This window comes from Panthera uncia (genome assembly GCF_023721935.1).
Source record: "Panthera uncia isolate 11264 chromosome A3 unlocalized genomic scaffold, Puncia_PCG_1.0 HiC_scaffold_11, whole genome shotgun sequence".
Taxonomy (NCBI): Eukaryota; Metazoa; Chordata; class Mammalia; order Carnivora; family Felidae; genus Panthera; species Panthera uncia.
In genome coordinates, this window is record NW_026057578.1 from 87,518,173 (window position 1) to 87,544,238 (window position 26,066).

Consider the following 26,066-nt stretch of genomic DNA (forward strand, 5'->3'; position numbering starts at 1 on the left):
CTGTAAAACAGATATAAAGACACCCACTTCTTAAGGTTGTGAGGAGTCATTGATTCATTAATGTTAAGCATTTAGCACTGTGTCTGACAAATAGTAGGTACTTCATATATGAGGTCTAGTATGATTATTGTTACCTTAAAATTTTTTTTTTTAAAGTTTATTTATTTTTGAGAGAGAGACAGAGCATGAGTGGGGGAGGGGTAGAGAGAGAGAGGGAGACACAGAATCCGAAGCAGGCTCCAAGCTGTCAGCACAGAGCCTGGGGTGGGGCTTGAACTCACAAACCATGAGATCATGACCTGAGCTGAAGTCGGATGCTTAACTGACTGAGCCATCCAGGCACCCCTATTGTTACCTTTTAAAAATAGGCCACCTACCTTGGTTTATGTCTGGAGATTTTGTGGCTATGTCTTTAGTAGACAGAAAAATAAAAGCAAAAATCCAAGCACCGAGAAAATATATGGAGAAACAGAACAATTTTAAATCCAAGTTTCAGCAGTACATGGGGGAAGAGAATATCAAGTTCAGAAAGATTAGGTGGGAGAAACAGGACCACACAACAGGAAGGCTCTAACCAAAGCCGTTTCAGATTTTTAGTTTAATGTTTTACATAGCAGATTGATTTTGCCATTCTGCCTGATTCAGATACCATGGGGAGAATAAAAGATTACTTTGATAGAATCAGGGAATGTATAAAAGAATATTTAATGAAATGCAAACAAAGCTCTGAATAGATTTTTTCTTTTTTAAAAAAGCATTTTTAAAACATAAGTAGAGCATGTTTATTGTAGAAAAGTCAAAGAATTCAGAAAGTTAAAAAAAAACAACCTATAATACCACTCAGAAACAACTGTTATTAATATTTTGGAGTGAATCCTTCCAGGATCTGATTTATGTGAGTGCATACACACACACACACACACACACCAGAAACACATACACATACATTTTTTTAAAAATAAATAGATATGTACTTAATATACTTTTTTTGTAAACTGCTTTTTCCACTTGGCAAAATGTTCTGCAAGTTTTCCATAGACATTATTTTATTAATTTTTTAAAGTTTATTTATTTTTGAGGGAGAGAGAGAGCAGGAGGGGCAGAGAGAAGGAGAGAATGAGAATCCCGAGCAGGCTCTACACTGTTAGCACAGAGCAGGACTCGGGGCTTGAACGCACGAACCATGAGACCATGACCTGAGCCAAAATCAAGAGTTGGATGCTTAACTGACTGAGCCATTCAGGCACGCCCATAGAAATTATTATTGTTTTTTAAAATTTCTTTCTTTTTTTTTATGTTTATTCATTTTTGAAAGACAGAGAGAGACAGAGCACAAGCAGGGGTGGGGCGGAGAGAGGGAGGGGCACAGAATCTGAAGCAGGCTCCAGGCTTTGAGCTGTCAGCACAGAGCCCAATGCGGGGCTTAAACTCACAAACCACGAGATCATGACCTGAGAGAAGTCGGATGCTCAACCGACTGAGCCACCCAGGCGCCCCACCCATAGAAATTATTTTAAATGACAACAAAGTATTTTATTTCATGGATGTACCACAATGTATTTAACTAATGCCATAACTGATTAATCCAATAACGTTATTGACAATGCAATGATTAACATTGTTGTACATACATATTTTTCATTAATAAAATTGTAATTGAGGTATAACATAGATACAAAATGCAGAAATTATAAATGTGTAGCTTGATAAAACATCAAAAAATTGACATACCCAGGAAATACCTCCTACCTCAAGAAATAGAACAAAACTAGCATCCCAGAAGCCCTTTTTGTCCCTCCAATCACTACCCTTTCCCTCTTCCCCATTCTTTTTTTTTTTTTAAATTTAATATTTATTCATTTTTGAGAGAGAGATAGACAGAGCATGAGCAGGGGAGGGCAGAGAGAGAGGGAGACACAGAATCCGAAGCAGGCTCCAGGCTCTGAGCTGTCAGCACAGAGCCCGATGTGGGGCTCGAACCCACGAACTGCGAGATCATGACTTGAGCCGAAGTCAGACACTTAACTGACTGAGCCACCCAGGCACCCCTCCCCCCTTCCCCTTTCTTAACAGCTGTTCTAATATCTGGCACCATAGATTATTATTGCCTGTTTTTGCACTTCATATACATGGAATCCTACAGTATGTATTATTTTGTGTATGACTTCTTTCATTCAACATTATGAGACTGATTCATGTTGTTGTAGCATTGGTTTGCTCATATTAATTGCAGTGTACTATTCCATTGTATGAGTATACCATAACTTATTTATTGACTTTATTAGTGGTCATATAGCTGTTTCCATTCTTGTCTATTAAGAAAAATATCATTGTTCATGAACATTCTTCTACATGTCTTTTGGAGCACATATGTATACATTTCTGGAATACAGGCATAGGAGTAAAATTGTTGAGTCATGGTGTATTTTCGATTTTCGATTTATTTTCACTTCCAAAGGGATTGTATCAATTTATATGCATGAGAGTTCTCATTGCTCCATATTCTCTCCAACACTATATTGTCAGTCATTTTAATTTTATCCATGTTAGTGGGTGTGAGGTAGTATCTCATTGTTATATTTTGCATGAGATTGTGCCCTTTTTAACATTTGGATGTTTTCTTTTGTGAAGTGCTGATTCAAGTCTCTTGATCAATGTCCCTCTAGGTTGCTATCTTTTCCATTCTAAGAGTTCTTTCTGTAATCTGGATAAGTGTCCTTTGTCAGTTTAATGTGTGTTATGGCCTGAAGGTTTGTGTCCTTTGTATGTTGAAATCCTAACCGCCCATGTGATCGCCAATGTGATCGTGGGGCCTCTGGAGGTGATTAGGTCAGGAGTGGGGAGCTGTCACGAATAGGAGTAAACTACTTATGAAAGAGGCCCCAGGGAGCTCTCTCCACATTTCTGCCATGCATGTGAGGACACAGCAAGAAGACAGACCGTGTGATGGGATTCTTAGCAAATGGCTAAGAAAGAATTCTTGGGACGTCTTTGGTGCAAAAAAGATGATTTTATTAAGGCACGGGAACAGGACCTGTGGGCAGAGGAGTGGACTGAGGTTGTGAGGAGTAACTGATTATACACTTATAAGTTAGTGGGGGGTAGGGATAGTATAAGTCTCTAAAGAATTTTAAAGCAAGGCTTTCAGGACCTTGAGGGGCTAACTCCTGTTAAGATAAGGTTACTTTTAGTCTTCAATAAAACAAAAACACGAAGGCAGCCATGAGTTGCTTGAGCCGTGAGTCACAGTCTGCATGTTCCAGGTGTTTATCAGTGGGCTGCTAGCTGTAAGGAAATTTAATTTAAGCTTCATTTCTCTTGCCTTTGTTTCCCTCAGCACCGTGTGTTAAGCAGGAAGCAGAGTCTCACCAGACAGCAGATCTGCAGGTACCTTGATCTTGGACTCCCCATTCTCCAAAACTGTGAGAAATAAGTGTTTATTATTTATGCCATCCGGTCTATGGTACTTTTGTTCTAGCAGTCTGAACTAAGAAAATGTGTTACAAATATCGTTGCCAATATGTGCCGTATACTATTGTATTTTTATGATGTCTTTTAATGAACAATAGTCTTAATTTTAATGGGATCCAATTTATTAATCTTTTCCTTCTTAGCTAAAGTGCTTTTTGTATTCTATTTAAGAATTTGCCCAAGGTCATGAAGATATTCTCCCAGGCTGTCTTCTCAATCTTTATTGTTTCACCTTTCACATTTCCATCTGCAATCCACCCGGAAATGATTCTCTCCGGGTATGGTGAGAGGTAGGGTAAAGTTTCTCTTCTTGGGTAAGTATATTCAACTGGTTCAACATTATCTCCTGAAAAGATGGCCTCTTTTCTACTGCTCTACGATGCCATCTTAATCATTAATTCAGTGTCTTTAATACATGTATGGGACTGTTTCTGGAGTTTCTATTCTTCTCATTGGTTTATTTATCTCTCTATTCACCCAGACCACACTGTCTCAATTACCAATTTTATAATAAATGTTTATATCTGATTGTGTAGATACTCCCATTTTGTCTTTTTTCTTCAGCAGATATTCATGAACAAAAGGAATTCTTATGTACTGTTAGTAAGAATCTAAATTGGTACATGTGCTTTGAAAAACCGTTTGGCAGCCCATGCTGAAGATTGATATATGTTATGACCCAGAAATTTCACTCATACGTATATATCAAACAGAAATGTGTGTATATGTTCATCAAGAAGCGTGTCTGAGAATATTCTTAGCAACATTATTTATGAGAACAAAAACTTGCCAATAACAATAGAATGGACACATGCATTGTGGTCTAGTCATCTACACAGCTGTACAAGAGAATGGATCCAGTGTAAATGGCTATATCCTCTGACAACTACAGCTCCTGTCAGATGGCTCCTCCACAGCTCCAGCTCTTACTGGGCTCCAGTAAACATTTATTCTTCTTGTTCTTCAGGTTTGGAGCGTTGGAGTAACAGCTTTTCACTGTTGCAAATCTGTGAATACAGTAATCCTGCCCACACCTCTGTGTATCGCTCGTTCATTAAATCTCTTCTTTAAACCATATATATTGAATTCTTTTTCATGCTGGGACTCTAAACAGCATACACATACACAAATTTTTCATATAGATGCATAACTGAGATCCTATCATGTATGCAACTGTTAAAAGTTTTATACAATTATATTGTTTATATACGATTTGTTTCTTTTTATTTAGATTATCAGGCTCTAGAACTCGGAGGGACTTAAAAAATCAGCCTGTCCAATCCTCATTTCTGGTAAGTAAACTGTTTTCACCATATAACACATAGGTCTGGTAAGTAAACTGTTTTCACCATATAACACATAGGTCAGCTCTTGTGGTTACAGGTTAAAACGCCTGCTCCACTGCTATGAAGTGTGACTATGTGAAGACTGGAACCCCGGTCCCTGGTACTGAGCACAGCGAAATGCCATTCCTCTTACATACTGGTTCTCAAACTTGGGAGCACTTTAGAATCACCAAGGAGCTTTATTTTTTAAAAAAATTTTTAAACGTTTATTTTATTTTTGAGAGAGAGAGAGAGAGAGAGAGAGAGAGCAAGAGCATTAGCAGGGGAGGGGCAGAGAGAGGGAGATACAGAATCCGAAGCAGGCTCCAGGCTCTGAGCTGTCAGCACAGAGCCTGACATGGGTCTCGAACCCACAAACAGTGTGATCATGACCTGAGCCAAAGTCGGATGCTTAACAACCTGAGCTACCCAGGCACCCCTGGAATCACCAGGGAGCTTTAAAGAATACTGATGCCTAGGTCTCACCTCCAGAGAACTTGATTTAATTGGTCTGAGGTGTGACTGGGGTATAGGAAACTTTTAAAATATATATTTTTATTGTAAAATAAAGCATCACTGCAGAACACCACACAAATAAGATGCATAACTTAATGAATTATTTAAAGGTAAGCACCATCCAGATAAACAAAAATAGAACTTTTCCAGTCATTCTAGAAGCCCTTTCCATGTACCCCATCCCAGGCACACAACCCTCCTCTCCTAAGTAACCAACATAAGTAACCACTTGTTAGACCTGACTTTGATAGTGACCACTTCCTTGCATTTTTCTTTTTTATAGTTTTATTACCCAAATATGCTTTCCTAGACACTGTAGTTTACTCTTGCCCATTTAAACATATATCATGTAAGTATCTTTTAATCTGTGAATTCCTCCTCCAACCTTCCTTTTGCTTGCAGGCTTTTTGACCCAGAGTTTGGATTTTGTTACTTAAGTATTATTGGTGCAGTTCAGTGTGTTCCTCTCTTTTCTGTAGTTCTTACAAACAGACAGCTGATCCCGGTGATGGATCAAATAACAGGTTCAGGGGTGCCTGGGAGGCTCAGTAGGTTAAGTGTCTGGCTCTTCGTTTCGGCTCAGGTCACGTTCTCACAGTTTGTGAGTTTGAGCCCCGTGTCAGGCTCTGTGTTCATAGTGCAGAGCCTGCCTGGGATTCTCTCTCTCTCTCTCTCTCTCTCTCCCTCCCCCTCTCTTTGCCCCTCCCTTGCTTTCTGTCTCTCTCACTCAAAAAATAAATAAATAAACTTAAAAAGCAAAACAAAATAAATAACAGGTATAATCTCCTTGGCAAAACTCTAAGTATTACATGGCAAGACTACAGGAAGTGTGCATTGTCTGGTTGTCATTTTTTGTGATCTTAACAGCTGCCTGACAACTGTATTATTCACTGGGAGGGGCTACCAAAGTTGATATTCTACCATGATATTCTACCATTCCTCTTTCATTTTTTAGTGGGAATGCATTTATAAAAACACATTTTCCCTCATCCACTGTTTTGTTATTCTGTAGTGAAGTTCATATAAAAAGCAGGATAAATGTTATATTTATTTCTTTTATTTATTAATTTCAAGATAATAAATTGGTTCCCTATCATCCTCTGAAGGTGACCAATTCTTTTTTTTTTTAATTCTTTTTTAATGTTGATTTATTTTTGAGAGAGAGAGAGAGAGAGAGACAGAGTGTGAATGGGGGAGAGGCAGAGAGAGAGGGAGGGAGACACAGAATCTGAAGCAGGCTCCAGGCTCTGAGCTGTCAGCACAGAGCCCGATGTGGGGCTCGAACTCACAAACCATGAGATCATGACCTGAGCCGAAGTCAGACACTTAACCGGCTGAGCCACCCAGCTGCCCCAACCAACTCTTTTTTTTTTTTTAAAGTATCATTATGAACTCCTAGATTTAGACATATTTGACGAGTTTCAAATCCTTGTAATAACTATTATTATTGAAGCTCAAATTGTCCTATGGCCAGTGGTGAACCTCCACAAGTTAGCTCCAAAAGTTCATCCTTTTGACAGAATCCTAGCAGTCTTCAGTAGCTTCCTTGCAATCTGGTATTATGAGATGCTCTGGGTCCGTCTTGTACATTTTTTGCCCCAGATTTGGGATCAGCCATTTCTTCAAAAGTACTGTGTTTTTTTTTGTTTGTTTTGTTTTGTTTTGTTTTTTTCAGCGAGAAAGGATATTTCAAGACTACACTCTGGGTGTTAAGGGATACTCAGTGCTATGCAGTTGGTCATTGTCTTTAGATTTTTCTCCGTGGCTAGAGCTAACTAATTCATGAATTCATACTAATATTTATAACTCTAATCCAGGACTATAGCACATTTACTTAACCTCTTTTCTATTAAGACTGCCTTCTTTATTTTATGCTGAGAATTCTGATTCTCAAGGATACAGGGGATGAAAATGACTCATTTGTTTTATCCCATATTACACATCAAGAGTGTCAGAATAGCTCTTCTAATACTACCACCAATATGATTGCTGAGAACATGTAAAAATTTGCCCATGTTTTCTCTGTTCTCTCTTACCATCTAAAAAAAGAGTTGTAGTACCAGGACAACTGGATACCACATACAAAAAAATGAAGTTGGGCCCTTTCTTGACACCATAGATACAAATGAACTCAACATGAATCAAAGACCAAAGCATAAAAGCTAAAATACTAAAACTCTTAGAAGGAAATATAGGTACAAATCTTTGTGACCTTGGATTGGGCAATAATTTCTTAGATATGCCATCGAGAGCACAAGCAACAAAAGAAAAAAATATATAAACTGGAGGTCATAAAAATTGAAAATGTCTGCGTTTCAAAGAATACCATCAAAAAAGTAAAAAGACAACCCACAGGATGGGAGAAAATATATGCAAATCAAATATTTGATAAGGGACTTGATTCTAGAATATATGAAGAGCAATTATAACTCAATGGTAAAAAGACAAATAATCCAATTTAAAGATAGACAAAAGATATGAATAGACATTTCTCCATAGAAGATCTATAAATGAAGAATAAGCACCTGAAAAATGTTCAACATTGTTAGCTGTCAGAGAAATATAAATGAAAATCACAGTGAGATTGTGCCATTAGGATGGCTGTTACCAAAGAGGAAGTGGACAAATCAGAACCCTCATATATGCTGGTGGGATCACATATTGTGTAATTCCATTTATGTGAAATATAGAATAGGCAAATCTATAGGGTCAGAAAGCAGATCCTTGGATACGTAGGGCTGGGGGTGGGGAGGTTGGAAATGACAACTAAAAAGTATGGGATTTTCCTTGGGGGTAATGAAACTGTTCCAAAATTGAGGGTAGTGAGAGACGCACAGCTCTGTAAATACACCAAAAGGCACTGAATTGTACACTTTAAGTGGGTGAACTATATGGCCTGTGAATTATATCTCAACTAAGCTGTTTTTGAAAAATAAAAATAAAGAAGATAGTTGTATCACGTTTACATTGCCAGAGTACACATCTGTTATATGTTAATGTTCTATCTCCTAGCTCTCATTTATTTGTAGTTTTACAGGTAATTATATATTGAATCCTCAACTTCTGTCCTTATATCAATGCCTCTCTAATTATTTTGGTGGCCTGACACTGATATATCTCTGATAGATTTTTCAGTAAGGGCTCATGAGAACAATATTCCCCAGTTTTTATATGTTGTTAATAGTTTGTCAGTGTCCTTTATATATGAAAGTTATCTTTCTGGATATAAAAATCCTTTCATACTTGTTTTTCCTTGAGTGTCTCTTATGTTATTCCTTTTCTCTCTTTTTCCTGGCCTAAAGCATTATTGTAAAAAATCCTGATACAAATCTAATTTTCTTTTCCTTAAAAAAGTCACATATTCTTTTTTTTTTCTAGATGTCAGAGAATTTTAATTTTTCTTTAAAGTCCAATAATTTTACTAGAATATGTTGGAATATTTGTTGTTCTGGGTCAGTAATCTCAGCTATGTGGTATGCTCTTTCTTTTTTTTTTTTTAATTTTTTTTAACGTTTATTTATTTTTGAGACAGAGAGAGACAGAGCATGAACGGGGGAGGGTCAGAGAGCGAGGGAGACACAGAATCTGAAACAGGCTCCAGGCTCTGAGCTGTCAGCACAGAGCCCGACGCGGGGCTCGAACTCACGGACCGTGAGATCATGACCTGAGCCGAAGTCGGACACCCAACTGACTGAACCACCCAGACGCCCCATGTGGTATGCTCTTTCAATATGAAGTTTTAAATCTTTTTTTATTGAAAATTTTTGTTGTTGCTGTTTGTTTTGTTTCATTTTTAATCTGCAGGGTGTAGCATTTGTTCTTTGTCTTTGCTTTGGTTTTCTCCTTTAAGGATTCCTACTACCTGTGTGTTTGATCTCCTTTACCTTTCTTTTGTTCTTTTTATTTCTCTTCATTTGTTGTTGATTTAAAATTTTTACTTCTTTTTTATTTGCTATTTTTCTTCAGCAGCATTAACTTTCTTGTGTGTTCTTTCTAGTTCAGCCTTCATTTCTGAAATGATTTTTCCTTTTGATTCATGTTCTTTATTGAATTCTGTCACCTCATTTCTTTAAAAAAATTTTTTTCTAAAACTTATTTATTTTTGAGAGAGAGAGAGACAGAATGTGAGCCAGGGGAAAGGCAGAGAGAGAGGGAAACAGATAATCTGAAGCAGGCTCCAGGCTTTGAGCTGTCAGCACAGAACCCAACAGGGGGCTTAGGGGGCTTGAACTCTCAAACCTCAAGATCATGACTTGAGCCGAAGTCGGATGCTTAACAGACTGAACCACCCAGGTGCCTCTCTGTTACCTCACTTCTGAGATTTTCCTTTCTCTCTCACTTTCTTTCTTTCTTTCTTTCTTTCTTTCTTTCTTTCTTTCTCTTTCTTTCTTTCTTTCTTTCTTTCTTTCTTTCTTTCTTTCTTTTAGAGGGAGCGAGTGAGCAAGGGAGAGGGGCAGAGGGAGCGATAGAGAGAATCTTAAGCAGGCTCCATGCTCAGTGTGGAGCCCAATGCAGGGTTCAATCCCATGACCCTGGGATCGTGACCTGAGCCGAAATTAAGAGTCAGATGCTCAACCGACTGAGCACCCAGGCAACCCTCATTTCTGAGTTTTTCCTTTTTTTTCTTTTTTTCTTAACATATCTGAGTTTTTCTAATTCTGATTTGAACCAGGCTTTCTGTGTGTGTGTTTTCTATCATTTTCTTAATGATATCCATTCTGAAGTAGTAGGTTACGATTTTTACCTGTTTTGTGGGCAGGTCTTTTTGGCATGCTTTCATTGTCTTTGGGGATGTTATTGTCCTCCTTATTCTCTTTTTTCTTATAGTAATTTTGTGTGGGGTTTCACCTTGATACCCCTCTGTTTCTTTTTGTGTGTGTGAAATTAGTTTTCCTGGACTTAAAAAAAAAGATGGAGTTCAGGAAAGCTTTTCTGATTTCATAGAGCTCCCTCTTCTGTTGTTTTTGTGTAGTGTTGAAAAATATGGTGGCTTGCTTTCTGGGATTTTTTCTGGCACGGTTACCCTCCCCCATTTAGGTTTCGTCTTTCTATTTTTATGCAATATTTGGGACATACTTATACCGAAAAATTATTCAATGTGTATCTGAAATTCAAATTTAACTGGGCATTCTGCATTTATTTGCTAAATCTGGCAACCTTAGTTATGAATATTTTCCATGTGCTTTGGTTTTGCTATCCTCTATTTTATCTGGAGATTTGTAGAGACTGAATAATCATGTTCGTGCTGCTGTTGCCACCTTCCCAGAATCCTTCCTGTAATTTTCAAATGTAGTCTTCTACATTTCCCTTTCCCTTACACATATGTTATTTCATATCTACTCAGATAACTCATGTTCCAAACCTAGTGTATATTTCTTCTATAGTTTTTATTATATTCATATAATAATATACACATATGCATTATATATACTTTTTTCTTTTAATTTTCTAAACATAAACAAGATCACATAATATACATTTGTCTTTATCTTGCTTTTCTCAGTCAACATCATCCTGAGGAAATCCCTCCTAGTCACCTTATAGAACTCTATTTTCTTCTTTATAATACTATATTATTATATTAATATAATATTTATAATATAATAATATAATTTATAGTATTATAAATTATTATAATAATATGTAATATTATTATAATGACAATACTTAGAGATATATATGGACTGTAATGAACTCTACCATGTTCTTAGTGTTGGGCCTTCACCTTGTTTATGGATTTTTGTTGGTTATAAATGCATCTGTAATAAACATTCTTACATAGGTCTTTACATAGGAGTGCTTTTGTGTCTGTGAGAGGGACTTCCAGGAATATATTTACTGGGCAATAAGTGTTCCCGATTGTTGCAGGAACGAAGATTGGGTCATCCAATATTCATTGCATCCCACTTCCAGCATGCTTTCCCATAAAGGAGAAGATGGAAAATTAAAAAAACAAAACCCCAGGCTTTGGTTAGTTCATTCAAGTAAACATACTTGTGCAGAATTAGATGCTAGGAGTGAGCTATATGGGAAGTAGCCATACAAAGCAGGTGGTGGAAGCATTTGTTTCTTTTGGGAGAAGCTGTATTGGAAATTCTTCCCGCTATCTTGTCTGTAGCCTCATATATGTCTATAAAAGCTGTAGCGATAGCTGTAGAATTTCCATTGGGACCTTCCATGATGAGGTCGGGTGTTTCTCCTGGCTGCATTATCACCCCAAATTCCTTGTCTATTCTTATCGATGATATTCTACAATAGATCTCTCTCCATTGAAACATGCTAGAATATATTCTGTTGGCTAAAACAAATAACTCTGACCAATACCAGCTGTGATTGCAGGCAATACTACCTTAATGAAATGAAAAGGTGGGATTGGTTACCTGACCCGGTTGTAGTTGAAAGCTGTGACAATCTGTTTACTATCAGAAGATGGTTTGCTGTCATGGGTACATGGTGCCCAGTGGTGAGCAATGACTTTAAATATCATCTGTGGTACCTGGAGTGAAGTCTATATTGAAGACAATGCCTTAGTGATCAAAGTGGCTACTGTGATAGGCCATGTGAAGGGCCTACGGAATACAAAGGCTGTGGCTTAGTCTGGCTATTTTCAAATGTGCTTAAAGAAAGAAAATGAAAGTCTTAGGGTTTTAAAGTCTTGCTTCAAGGCACGGTTAGAGAACCAGGGAGTTCCCGTGACTGCCCTAAAAGAATCTCTTCCTGTAGTCCCACGTGGCTGAGGTTAACTGGGTTGCTGGATTAACATTAATTGAACCCATAGTCTTGTCTAATCTTTTAGGTACAAGTTAGGGCATAGATTAGGAAACAGTGGCAACATGAAAATCCGAATGGGGAAATTTGGGATCTGGTTGATACCAGGTGTCTGGAACCTCACTGAGCCTATCTTGATAACAAAAGAATACCTTCTCCTTGCCTTTGTCTGCTGTACTTATTCTTCCTCTACTTGAAGCCCGTCTAATGAATGACCTCACCTGAGATAGTTTCCTTGCAAGCAGAAGCCAATTCTCATACCCCTCCTACCCCCTTTCATTACATCCGGACATATGAGAAGAGTCATATTGTCCCATGTCCCAGGGGACCAATTAAAGTCAGATGGCACTGAGCAAAAAAAATTGTAACATTTTGCTAATTTATTTAAATAAGACATGGATAATATATGTGGTCATGAAGTTCAAGAGATAAGGGACACAATTTTACTTTGGCCTAAATTTGCTTAGTTTTGGAGGATCTAACTGCCTTATCAGCTGATTGAAACCTGATGTGGCGTATGCTGTATGAAGTTGAGATACCAGAAACTCTTTGATACGATATAGAAAAATCCAAAGACTTTAGTAGTTTGAAAGCTTTGAGTAGATTTATTAAATGTGGATTTATCATTCACTCACCCCTTTCCTGAGTTGAGAAGGCTCAGAGAACTTCCCCTTCATTATGGCGTAGAAAAATAAAATGGTGAGAAGAGGCTTGTGTTTTCACAAGAAACAAGACACTGTCTTCTGTAGACTGAGGATGGGGGCAGGGGTGGATATTCGCTATTGAAATGTACTCCTTGATTTCAATGGTGACAATCATATCCCAGAGTGGTAGAGGCCATGGAATGGCACTTACCCAACAGAGAAAGGTGAGTATGGCTACCATAAAAGGCAGCAGGGCTAGAGTGATAATCAGAATATTTTGACCCGTAGGAAATTTTGATGGTGGTTAACATGGGATACTCAGGGCCAAAACAGACAGCCCAATAGGGTTCTCCTTAAACTGTGTAAATGGGGGGGGGAACCCCAACAACTTTAGGTGTACTTTAAAGAGAATCCTGACTTAAGCCATCACAGTGAAGAGCCATGGCCTCTTTCCCTTTTTCCATTTCTGAGTCAGTTCAATGTCCCAGGGCCCCTGGAAGGAAGGAGAAATCAGGAGCCCTTGAGGAAGGACCCTGTGAAAACTCTCATTCCTAGACTCCCCCAAAGAGACTCGTGCCTATTTGCCATGGTAACTTAGCCTGGGGAAAGAGAAACATATCCAGATCTCTCAGGAATTAATAGTTACTGGGATCTGAGTCAGAGTTAATCTCTAAGGAACCTGAATTCCATTGTGGTCCACCAGTAAGGGTGGGCTTATAAGAGCTAGGGGATGAAATTTTGGCTACCATCCTTCTCATAGGGGCCCAATGGATCTTCAAATCCATCCTGTATTTATTTTCCTAGTTCTTGAGTGTATAATTGGAGTAGAAATATTCAGTTACGGTATAAAAATATACATATGCATTGCTCTCTTACCCATGAGATCCTATCGATTATGGTAGAAAAGACCAAATGGAAGTTCCTGGAGATTGCCTTCCCTACCCAAATTACAAGCTGAAGACAATATTGCAAACGATTTGGGGGCATTTTTGTAATTAAGCACCATCAAAGGCTTGAAATATTTATAAGTGGTGATTCTTATCACATCTCCATTTCGCTCACCTATTTGAAGTGGGTCTTGGATAATGTTATTGGATAACTATAAGCTTAAACAAGTGGTAACTTCAATTGTAGCTGCTGATTCAAATGTGATCTCTTTGCTGGAGGAAAAATCAACCCAGCCCTGGTACCTGGTAGGCTGCTATAGATCTTTTTTTCCATCTCCCAATAAGTAGAGACTAGGAGAGGCAATTGCTTTCACCTGGAAGGTCAGTTGTACATTTTCTTCGCTCGGGACTACTTCAGTGGCATTGGATCATAATTTGGTCATTATGATTACTCACCATCCTGCTGGCTATTGTTTTGACCTGATAAATTGATGACATTCTTTCTGACAGGACTAGAGAGCAGGAGGTTGCAGTTATCCTCAATTCTCTGATTATGTACTACAGAGTGGCTGGGAAATCCCACAAAGATTCCAAGGTGTCACCTCAAGGAAGTGTCCAGGGATATAGTGGCCTGGGGAATGTTGAGATGTTACCTTCAAAATAAAAAATAAGTAGCCAAAAAACCCACAAAACCAAACGAAACCAAACCAAAACACCTTGCATCGATACCTTTAAGAAAAAGGCACAATAAATAGCAGATCATTCTGGGTTCTTGAGGCAACATATGCCACATTTACTGAGTTACCTGTGCTCCAACCCATTGACAAAATAATCTGGAAGGGTTACATGATTTGAGTCAAGTCCAGGATAAGAAAAAAAACTTCAGCTTGTTGAAACTGCTCTGGCATCTAGCCCTTATAACCCAAAGTATCCAGTGGTACTTGAAGTTCTGTGGCAGATCGAGATGCAACATACAGTTTGTGAAAAACCTAGATAGAAGAGTCACAGTGTAGCAACCCTCTAGGGGATCAGTAAGGTGAGATAGTAATTTTGTACTCACAGGAATAGAAACGAATTGCATATTCTATGTTGTCCTCCCTGGTTTATCATATATAAATTTATTTTATTTGGATACACACACAGACAAACAGATGCATATATAAAACAAAGTTTCTGTCTCCATATGCCACATATTAACTTTTGTAATTTCTTTTTCTGATTATAAAAACATCATGAAAATGAAGCTATTAATGGATTAACTTACCCATCAGTGGAAATGACTCATCCTAAGGAAGAGCTTGCCATGAGGAGTCAACTACAGGTTATAGTCAGCTTCCAGAAGCCAGCTGGGAAAGGAAATTAAAGGTTCTCCAGTAGGCAGACATCTTTATCAGCATCAGTAAAACCAAATTTTTTCTGAAATTCTGTTCAGAATCTTTTGACCAGCCAATTCAACGCAATCTCCATTGATTTCATTCAACAATGTTTACCAAGCACCACCTCATAGGCCAGATAGTGTTTTAGGCACTAGGCACAGAGTGGTGTGCAAAACAGATAAAATCCATTACATCATGGAGCTTGTCCCTCCTCGTCAGGGGAGACAATAAACAAACGCATACATGTTGGGTGGTGATAAGTTCTAAGAAATAAAATAAAGCATTGGTGAGTGTACTGGGTTATCAGAGAAGAGCCCTCTGATACAGTTGTCAGACTCTGTGGAAGTGTGTTCCAGTCCATGGGAACAACAGATGCAAGGGTTCTGAGGTGGGAGTGGGCTTGCATATTGAGGAACAGTGAGGAGGCCAGTGTGGCTCTAGTGGGTGAGCAGGAGGGATGGGCAGGAGTTTAGATCTGGAGGTATGTAGGTAGGAGCCAGATCATGCAGGCTCTTGTAGACCATGGTTAGGACTTTGGATTTTATTCTGAGTTAGACTGAAAGTCCTTGCAGGACTTTGAATAAAGACATGAAATGCTCTGATTAAATTTATTTTTTATTTTTTTAAAAAGCATTTTTAATGTTTTTATTTATTTACTTATTTTTGACAGAGAGAGAGACAGAGTGTGAATAGGGGAGGGGCAGAGAGAGAGAGAGAGAGAGACAGAAACACAGAATTTGAAGCAGCTCCAGTCTCTGAGCTGTCAGCACAGAGCCTGATGCAGGGCTCAAGCTCACGAACCGCGGTATTATGACCTGAGTCAAAGTTGGTAGCTTAACCGACTGAGCCACCCAGGCACCCCTCCGGTTAATTATTTAATTGGATCACTCCTGTTCCCCCGTTGAGAATGGTCTATCACAGAAACTAGATCCATACCTTTAAATTTCATCCTCAGCCACATACAGGAATGCAAGCTCTTTTGATTACTCCTTGATACAGGGCTTTCATCTGCATAGTTCTGCAAGTCTTTGGTTTGTCCTCTATGCTGACCTCCTTCCTCCAAACCTGTGCTATAGTGGTAGACAAGCTTCCCCTCCCCCACAGCCTCTCACATCATCCCATCCTTAACTGACACCCAGCTTGCTCCTGAGGATACAGCTGTCCTTGCAGCTTCTGCAAGGGAGATTGACAGTTCCCTATGTTCCTCTTACAACAGGGCTTGCTGTGTGGCTTCTACACTGTATGGTTCAACAGGAAGAAGCATAGACCATGTAGTCAAACATACTGGGCTTGAAGCTACCTTGCACCCCCTCTTAGTGGCTGGATTATATTGGGAAAATGATTTAACTTATCTGAACCTTGATGTCCTCATCTGTAAAATGCTTTGCTGAATTGCTGTGAAGATTAGAAGAGGCAGTAATTATAATATACCCATTGTAGTCCCTGGCATTCAAAAAGCCTTAGTCTTCCCTTCCCTCCTGTCCCTTTGATGCTCACATGGCCCTCTTTGTGACTTATCTGGTTAGTGTGCAGGAAGAATGTGGCACTTGACTCACCTTCTTTTACATTCAGCTATGTCTTCATCCCAGGGGTTTTTAATAACTACAAGGGGAGACTTGTTTCAGGAACTTAATCCTGTGGCCACACCTTGGGCCTTTTAAACTCCTGTAGCCACATCTTGGACCTTTAAAACTCCAGTATTTTGGTTTCCAGCCAAGACCTCCTATTTTTCCATTCATCCCTTTATTTGTCTAATCATCTTGTGCATATAGTCTCTACATGCTTTTTCTCCAAGTCTGACAGCCACATCCTGGGGTTTTACCTTCTCCTGCATTTGGCCTAGACTTCCTTCCATGGATCAGTGGCAGGTTTTAGTTTCAAGCAGCAGAAGCTGGTGCTGGCTAACTTAAGCAGAAAAGGAATCTACTAGAAGGTTATTGTGGGGCCCTTAGAACCAGTGGGAAAGCTAGAAACCAGGCTTGGAAAAGGGGTGACATTGTATGTTAGGTTCATCATTCGGTAAATATTTATTTCCTCTCCTCCATCAACCTCCATAGGAGGAATATGATGTTGGATTTATGCATGTGATGTGCTTTGGGCAATGATGTGTGGGGAAAGTGACAGGGTGACTGCGGCCTTAAGAGGCATTTGTATTTCCACTCACTTTTGAGAGCTTCCAAACTCCCTCATGGAAGAAGCATTCTTTGAGTAAGCCACTGGTCCCAAAAGAATGAAAGCCATATGTACTAAAGTCACCGCAGCCAACTCATCCACTGCAGCCTGAAACAGATATCCCCAGGCAGCCAGCTGGAGCATGAGCAAGAAACAGCATTATTTATTATCAGTTGCTGAGATTTTGTGATTGTTTGTTACCTGTACTAAGTAGAGTAGCTGACCAAGAAAGGCAAGAATCAAGGAAGGCTGGGGAACAGAACCCAGGGCTGAGGTCATGCTACGTGTTCCATTGGCCATTGCTGCTGCAGAACTCTTGACTCTACCACTACAGATATGTTCTAAGCCAGTGCTTTTCAAACTTCAATGTGGCTTGGAGCCATCTGGATATCTTGTTAAAGTGCAGATTTAGTAGGTTTGGATGGGGCCTGAGAGTTTGCATTCCTAAGAAGCTCTCAGGTGATGCTACCAGTCCCATACTATGCTTTGTGTGGTAAGTTCTGAATTGTTTCTGCTTCACTCCCTTGAGAAACAAAGTCACAAATGGGAGCATCCAAAGGTGTAAATCTAGGTCATATGTCCATGCCTTGGCTGCTAGGTGGCAGGTAGAGGGATGACTTTCTATAGGGGGTGGGGAAACACTGTATTGTCCTTTATATTTCACAGAGAAAAAAAGGAGCGGTTCTCAACCATTATGATGGATCAGCATTACTTGGGGGGTGGTACTTGTGCTAGTTTAAAGATTAGATTCCTGGGTGCCAACCCAGACTTCCTAAATCTTATTCTCTGGGTGATGGCAGCTGGGATTCTTCATAAAATGGATACCTCAGGTGATTCTGATCAATGTGGTCTGCAGACCACATTTCAATTAACATGGATAAAGCCCAAGAAACATGAATTCAATCAACTTCTTGCTCCACTCACCTGAATAAAAGATTTTTATCAATACCTGTCTTTTCTGTGAGAAATCCATGTACTTCTGAGGATAATCCTTCCACCTGAACCCCCTGTCATCCTCTCTGCTTTTATCAATTGTCTTTTTGTCTTTCTTTCTATGTCTTTCTTTCCTTTGGGTCAATCTTCGCATACTAATAAACTCAAATGTCTTCCATTTTGAAAACAACAACAAACTCCCATGGTTCCTTTCCTGTTCTAGTTACCCCCTTATTCTTCTTTCCCCTTTTCATGGCCAAAATCCTCCTTTCTACATTCAACATCTCACCTTCCTCACCTTCAATTGTTTCCCAACTTTTTCATCTGTAGTCTGCTCCCACCATTCCATCAAAATAATTTCTTGTGCAAGTTACCAATAATTTCATAAGGCCAAATTCATTAGACACTTTTCAGTTCTTATTTTGTCTTTCTGTTGCATTTGATGCTTTTGACCTCTCCCATATTGAAAATATAGTTGGCCCTTGAAAAATGTGGGGGTTAGGGGAGTCTACCCCCAATGCAGTTGAAAATCCATATGTAACTTGACTTCTCAAAAACTTAACTGCTAATAGCCAACTATTGATCAGAAGAAGACTTACTGATCACCTAGTCAATTAACATGCACACACACATATTTTTAAATGTTTATTTTTTGAGGAGAAAGAGGGGGGAAGGGGTAGAGAGAGGGGGAGAAAAAGGATCCAAACAGGCTCCATGCTCTCAGCCCTGACCCCCCTTCTCCCCTCCCCGCTCCCGACACAGAGGGCTTGAACTCACGAACTGCAAAATCATGACCTGAGCCAAAGTGAGACTCAATCAACTGAGCCACCCAGGCGCCCCAACACATATTTTGTACATTATGTGTATTATGTATTGTGTTCTTACAATGAAGTAAGCTGGAGAATAGAAAGTGTTAACAAAAAAAATCATAAGGAAGAGAAACTACTTCTGTAGTACTGTACTGTATTTACCCCCCCTGCCCCCCAAAATCCATGTAGAAGTGCCTGTGCAGTTCAAACCTGTGTTGTTTGCCAACTGTATTTGATTTCCCATATTTTATATTAGTGCTATTTTTGTGTTCTCTTCCTATCTCTGGTAGTTTCTTCTCAGTCTGTGTTCTCCTCTTCCTCTTTTGGAATGTGCATGTTATTCAGGGTTCCATTCGTGGCCCACTTCTGTTTTACACTGAGTTGTGACTTTCTCCAACACCTACGTGCTTGTTGTCAGCAACCTACCCCTCCCTCTTCCCCGAGTCCCAGTCTTGTATCTACAAGTCCTAACTGAACATCCTTAACTTGATATGTCTTAGGCTACTAAAACTCAATATGCTCCAAACCGAACTCATGACCTTTCCCTAAAGACCTGCATGTTCCTACTTCTGTATTTCCATCATCAGCTGGGCTGCCCAAACCAAAATGTGGGATTGATCTTATTCCTTCCTTCTACCTCTCCTCCCCATACCCAGTCACCAGGTCCTATTGATGTCACCTCCATGTAGCTTTTGCATCTGTACTCTCCTCCCTCCCTCCCACTATCTGCACCTGCATTCATTATCTGAAGTACTGTTATTACTTCCTTATCGATCTCCTTTTCTCTACCAGTGCCGTCCTCCACATCATCTTGTGTTTGGGTTCCTAAGGAAAATGGGTGAAAAGATATAGGGATATATTGGTGGAACTCAAAGGTACAGCCATTTGTTTAAAGGCTGGTGAGGTTGAAGGAGGACTCCAATTTGTTCTCTGGAAGGTTCAGACTCAGGGGACATCAGCTTATCTTTCAGACTACTGACTTGGAATGTGGAAGCTGCTGAAAAGACTGAAACATTTCAGCCATTAAATTAAGAGCAGTGGCTGTGGCTTGAGAAAAACACATCAGAGCATATTGTTTTTCTATTCTTTTCTTTCTTTTTTAAAATTGCTTTTTCGTAAGTGGCAGAAGAGCACAAGGAGTCAAAAGTAACAGTATGAAGATAAGGGGATCATATAGAGACATCATTTTGTTAGTTAAAAGGGTTGTCAAAGAACAATAATAGGCAAGATTAGTGGTAGGGTGAAGGATACTGAAGAATCAGAAAATCAATCTTGTTCTGTTGTAATGGGCATACGCTATCCATTTCTGTAGTCAGCAGCTCTGGAGAATTCCTGAGAATCTTTGGTTTGAGGTCTTGCAATGAATGGATTAGACATCCAATATCCCAGAAAAAATGATGCATGTATTTTTTTGTTGAGTAACATGAATCCAAGGATCAAAGCCTTGTAGTTTTATAGTTGGGTTGTCCTTAACGGTGGCTGATGAGATTTTTCCATTGAGGATCAAGGGAAATTTTTTTTTTTTCTGATGTTTTTTTCAGAAATCTCTGGATTTCAGATCCTGCAGAAACTGCTTAGGTAGGTGCTTTGGAAATGCAGCTTCCACCTATTGTTGGTAAAGCAGGAGTTATAGTGTGGGTCCCCTGCAGCAATTAGTCATATCAGCTTGTTTTAAGGTAGAATCTATATTGGAAATAATTCCCAAGTACATGAGGCAGCCTGTTATGAACTCAGAAGGAGATAACTTGTGGATCCTACAGTAGAATGATGTCCTTGCTATCAAGGCAAATGGAAGTACTTTGGGCCTTGGAGGCTGGAGAGTTTCCAAGAACTTTGATACTTAGTTTTAGAATTCCATTAGTTCCCTTCATTTTTCCTGAAATTTGTGGATGGTAAGCATAGTGGAGTTTCTAAGTAAATGGTAAAGGTTTACAGAATTATTTAATAACAGTATCAATGAAATGTGTGTCCCTGTTACTGGGTTTCTCCAATCAGGAATACAAAATCAAGCAACTTATTTTTTCTATCATTATATCCATAGCTCTCCAGCAAGGAAAAGCCTCAACTTGTCATAAGAAGAGTGGTGTTTGAATATACTCATAGTCCATTTAGAGATGTTCACAGGAGCCCTGAGGCTTTGGGCTCCAGTCCATGTTCTATCTTTATAGTTTTGCTAGAATTGGGCCATAGACAGATAGGACATACATCCTTGACAGTACTCCTAAAAAATACCTTGCCAATGTTGGTTTGATATCACTACCAATTTATCTCTGCTATTGTGGACAGGTACCATGAAGAGCTTTTGCTGGATTCTAATTATGGCTGTCTCCTTAGGTAATAGCAAAGCATCTCAAGATTCTTTAATTTGCTATTTATTTCTTTTATAGGGGTTCCTGAATTAATCAGGAAAGCTTTGTTTCCAAAGCATTTCAAAGTCATTGACTATACTAAAAATATATGTACTATCAGCACAAATACTTACTTTTTATTCTTTATTAGCTTATAGGTCTGGGCCAGGGCAATTTACTGGATTTACAGAAGACTTGGGATTGCACAGCCAGCCAATTACTAGGTTAGAGGCTTTGGGCACGTTATTTTTCGGAGCATTAGATTCTTCAAATATGAAATGGTATTAATACTAATCTCACAGAACTGCGGGCATTTAATGAGTTACCGCACAATAATCAATGAATAATACCTACCACTAAGTCCTTTACGTTGGTTATCTGCTTTAATTATCACAACCATCCTATGCGAAGGCCTCTTATCATTTTATAGAGGCTCAGTCACACCAATGTAAGTGGCGATGTCAGGATTCAAACTTCCATTTTTCTGGTACCAGCTTAACCCCTCTACCGCCCCACTTTTTCGCCGCTAGGTTCAAGTGCCCATCATACAGCCTGTCGCATGGCAGGCACTCAACCTTTAAAAATTTGTAACTTGCAAGTTTGATTATCATAGGTTTATCCTAGAGTCTGATCTCCTCCCGGTGCAAGGGCAAAATTCAGTTTTGACTTGGTCCAACCGAGGACGAAATTCTCCCCTCCCTCGAGAAGACCCCAGTCCGAGTTTATTGTGAGCTTTCAGTACTGTGAGCAATGTCCCAGCGTGTGACGAGGGCTATGCCACTCCCTCGCCAGCTCCAGCCACACCTCGGGCCTCCCCGCGGGGCGTCCTTAGCAACCCGCGCTCTCACTCCCTGCCCCGCCCCGTCCGCGCGTCGCGGCGCCGGGTGCGAGGCCGCGGCGGTCTTTGCGCCTGCGCGCGGCCGCAACCGCCAGTCAGCTCTCTTCCCCTACCCTTCCTCCCCTCTCCCCTCTCCCCCTCCTCCTCTGCCTCCTAGAGCGAGACGCCAACATGGAGCCTGAGGACCTGCCGTGGCCGGGCGAGCTCGAGGAGGAGGAGGAGGAACAGGCGGAGGAGTCTGCGAACCAGGAAGAGGACGAGGTGGTCGAGGTGGTGAAGGAGGTGGAGGAGGTGGAGGAAGGGGAGGGGCGGGAGCTGGACTCGGACTTTAATTACGAGAGCCAGCCACGGGAGAGCACGGACGACGAAGACGACGAGGAGGCCAAGGCCTGGCTGCAGGCGCACCCCAGCGGGAGTTTGCTTTCGTCGTCGCGCCCGAGCCACCGCTTCTTGGAGGACGAGCGGACCGGCCCGGAGAAGGTGAGCCAGGCGGGGGAGAGATGTGGGCTGCCGTCGGGCAGGGTGACTGGTAGTCCCTGAGCGCTCCGCCTGCTTTCTACCCTGCTGCCTCCTGCTCGCTGCGGATCACGGTGCCCGACAAATAATACGCGCGCTTTTAGAGCCTTGTAGGGGCCATCTCGCGTCCTGGGCCCACACTCTTGTTCAGGTTCTGGTTGGCTACGCCAAGTTTCCCATTCTTGCTGGCAAAGACCTCTCTTGTTTACTCCTCTCGTTGGGTCCCGGGCTTTTTGAATTACACCAGATGTTCTGAGAGCCGGTATTCCCAGTGGGTGTGGTGAAGCAACGCTTTGGGAGGGAGGTGGGGCTCCTTGTGCCCTGCGGGAGGGGAAAACGGCGGTGTTGGAAGTGGAGAGTAAGGTTGCCCAGGGACTGTTTTGTTGGGGAGACAATTAGATTAGTGTGCCTGAAGGGCAGGACTCTTCTTGAGGGAGTAGTGTGGGTTATGGACACTACATGATTAGTCTCCAGAGGCTCCTCGCCTATTGTACTTCACCGGACCCTCGTTTGTAGCAATAAAGGGGTCCCCAGTCGGTAGCAGGAGGTTTATGCCGCAGTTCCAAACAGTCTGGAAAGCTAGAAAGCACAAGGTATTACACAATGGAGAAAGACCTGATTTTATGGTTGGCTTCTGAAGACCGGTTTGAAAATAACTACATTTAATTCATTAGCTTCTCAGGGAGAAAAAGAAAGTTTGCTCTACAATTCAGATATCAAATCATCAGACATTTATTAAGTTTCTGTTGTGTGCAGGGTATGTTGTGGGGACCAAAAGAAGCCCAGGGGTTTATTGTCTAGGACTGCTCCATAGACAAGATGTATGTAAACTGTGCAGAGTGACAAAATGCAGCAAAGTACAACAGTTGAAAAGAGAAAAGACTTACATAGACTTGTGCTGTTCAGTACAGTCATTACTAGCCACATGCGGCTCTTTACATCTTATTTAGTTAATTAAACTAAAAATTCAATGCCTCTGTTATACTAAGTGCTCAATAGCCACACTTGACTAGCGGCCACTATTGGAAAGTGCAGATACAGAATAGTTCCTTAATCACAGAAAGTTCTTTTGGACATTGATGCCTATAGACTGTTGATCATTAAAGAATTATTGTTTTGCCTGGTAAATATTCCAGTGGGCACTTATTCATTGAGCACTCATTAGGGCATTCACCTGTTGTGCTGGTTGGAACCTTGGTGAACCCAAACATTTTTTTTTTTTTTTTTTTTTTATCTCTGCCTCACTAGTGTTCACATAAGAGGGAGGCAGACAAAATTCATTTGGCCACATGAATAAAAGTAAAACTGATATGTACTAACATGCTTTGAAAGCATACGGAAATGGAATCTGATCTTGTTAGTGAAGCTGGGGAAAGCTTCCCTGAGGAAGTTCTGATAGAGCTAAGATCTGAAGACAAATTAAAGTTAAGTAGCAAAGAGAAAGCCTCTCAGTTGAGGGAAAGGCACATGGAAAGGTAATGTGGGAGAAAGCATGGCATTTCCAGGAAACTAAAGGCCAATATAGATAAAAGATTTATCTCTGGAGCTTTGGAAAGTCATTGAAAATGGGGTATATAGTAAAATGTGTTTCAGAAACATCACTTTGTAGCAGAGTGGAGAACAGCTTTGACAGCAGGATGGGGAAGGGGAAGTGGCAATATGTCAGGGATGCTAATTAGTAAGCCATTGCAGTATTGCCAGGCAAAAGATGATCATATTTTGCAACAAGGAGGTGTTGGTGGATATAGAAAAAAAAAAAAAAAAAAAAACAGACTGATTGGAGAAATATTTAAGAGGTAAAATCATTGTACTTATCCATTAATTTTACATTATTATTACACTAATAATGGATTAGGTGTGTAACATGGAGGCAAGAAGGTGTTTGGTGTTAGATTATTGGATGAATGATTGTGTCAAATACTGAGATATGGCCAGGTTAAAGGTGGGAGTGATGGGAGGGAGGGGTTGATGGGATTGGCTGAGATGAGTGTTAAGATTGTTTTTGGAGATCAAAGGAGAAGTCTGGGTTGGAGATCTCAAGCTGTAAGTTATCGGCATATAGACCATAATTAAAGCTACATTTGTGGATGAGGTCTCCTAACTTTTATTTTGTTCTGTGATTTCTTGTTTGAATCAAACTATTAGTATTTAAATTTATATCTCCAAGCCTAGAGGAGGAGTGTATTAAACCACTTTCTCTCTTATTATAGACAATATGAAAAATTATTATCCCATCTAATAGTGATCTATATATAATAGACAACCCTACTTCTTAGAGCCTAGTGTTTCTACCCCACCCCCTCCAAAGAAGTGGGTTTTTTTTTTGTTTTTGTTTTAAGAGAAATCAGGTATTTTACTGCTTACCTTGGAGAATATATGAAGGTATAGAATGTGTTCAGTATTAAATGTAGTTTTAAGAGGCGCCTGGGTGGCTAAGCGTCTGACTTTGGCTCAGGTCATGATCTCATGGTTTGTGAGTTTGAGCCCTGCATCGGACTTTGTGCTGACAGCTCAGAGCCTGGAGCCTGCTTTGGATTCTGTTTCCCCTCTCTCTCTGCCCCTCCCCCGCTCATGTTCTGACTCTCTGTCTCTGAAATATGAATAAACATTAAAAAAATTAAAATAAGGTGGTTTTAAGAGATATAAAGAGTATTATGATTTTTTTCCCTTAGTTTGCTGACATTAAATTTTACTGGCATAAGTTGGAAGATGTTTAAAGGGGGAAGAGACTTTAGTGTTTCTTGCTAGAAATTTATGAACTATAAAGTTTTTTGAAGATAAGTTGTGTAGTATTTAATGCAGTGTATTAAAAGGATGAGACCAAATGATAGGAAACATTTAGTTCTGTCTAGTGTCAAGTTAAATGACAAAATTGTGAGAGTTTGATTCACTTATTTATCTCTTATTAGATCATAAGGATGTACTAATGGTAATGTATAAGGTAGCAATTAAGTTTGTAGTTGTGAGACTGAGTTAAGGCATGAGACTTTGTAAGTTTGGAGTGAAATGTGCCCAGCCTTACAACCAAGTCTTTTTAAAGAGTTTAGGAAGTGAGTGGTTCAGAGCTTTTACTGTGTTGGTCTTAACACTGGTTCTGCAGGCCGTTGAACATGGATCATTTCAAACACCTCTCCTTGTAATTCCTAAACTTAAATTTCTGAGCTGTGCTAGGGAAGATAATTCGGTTATATGGATTGGTATCACCAGAAATTCTTGGTCTCCATCTTTTAACTGGGTCATGAACAGTGTTTGGAAATCTTTGTGTTTCCTCCCTCTGCTTCTTGCACATCTTCACTCAGCCTCTAGCCCTCACCTGATGTTCAACATCAGGCCTGAACCCCTTTTTCACTTTCCTGACCCCTGTCTCCAAATTTGTCTACAGTGTATAATTTATCTTTTTTGACCTATTGACACATATTTTATTCTTTCAAATTTTTTATAATATTTATTTTTGAGAGAGAGA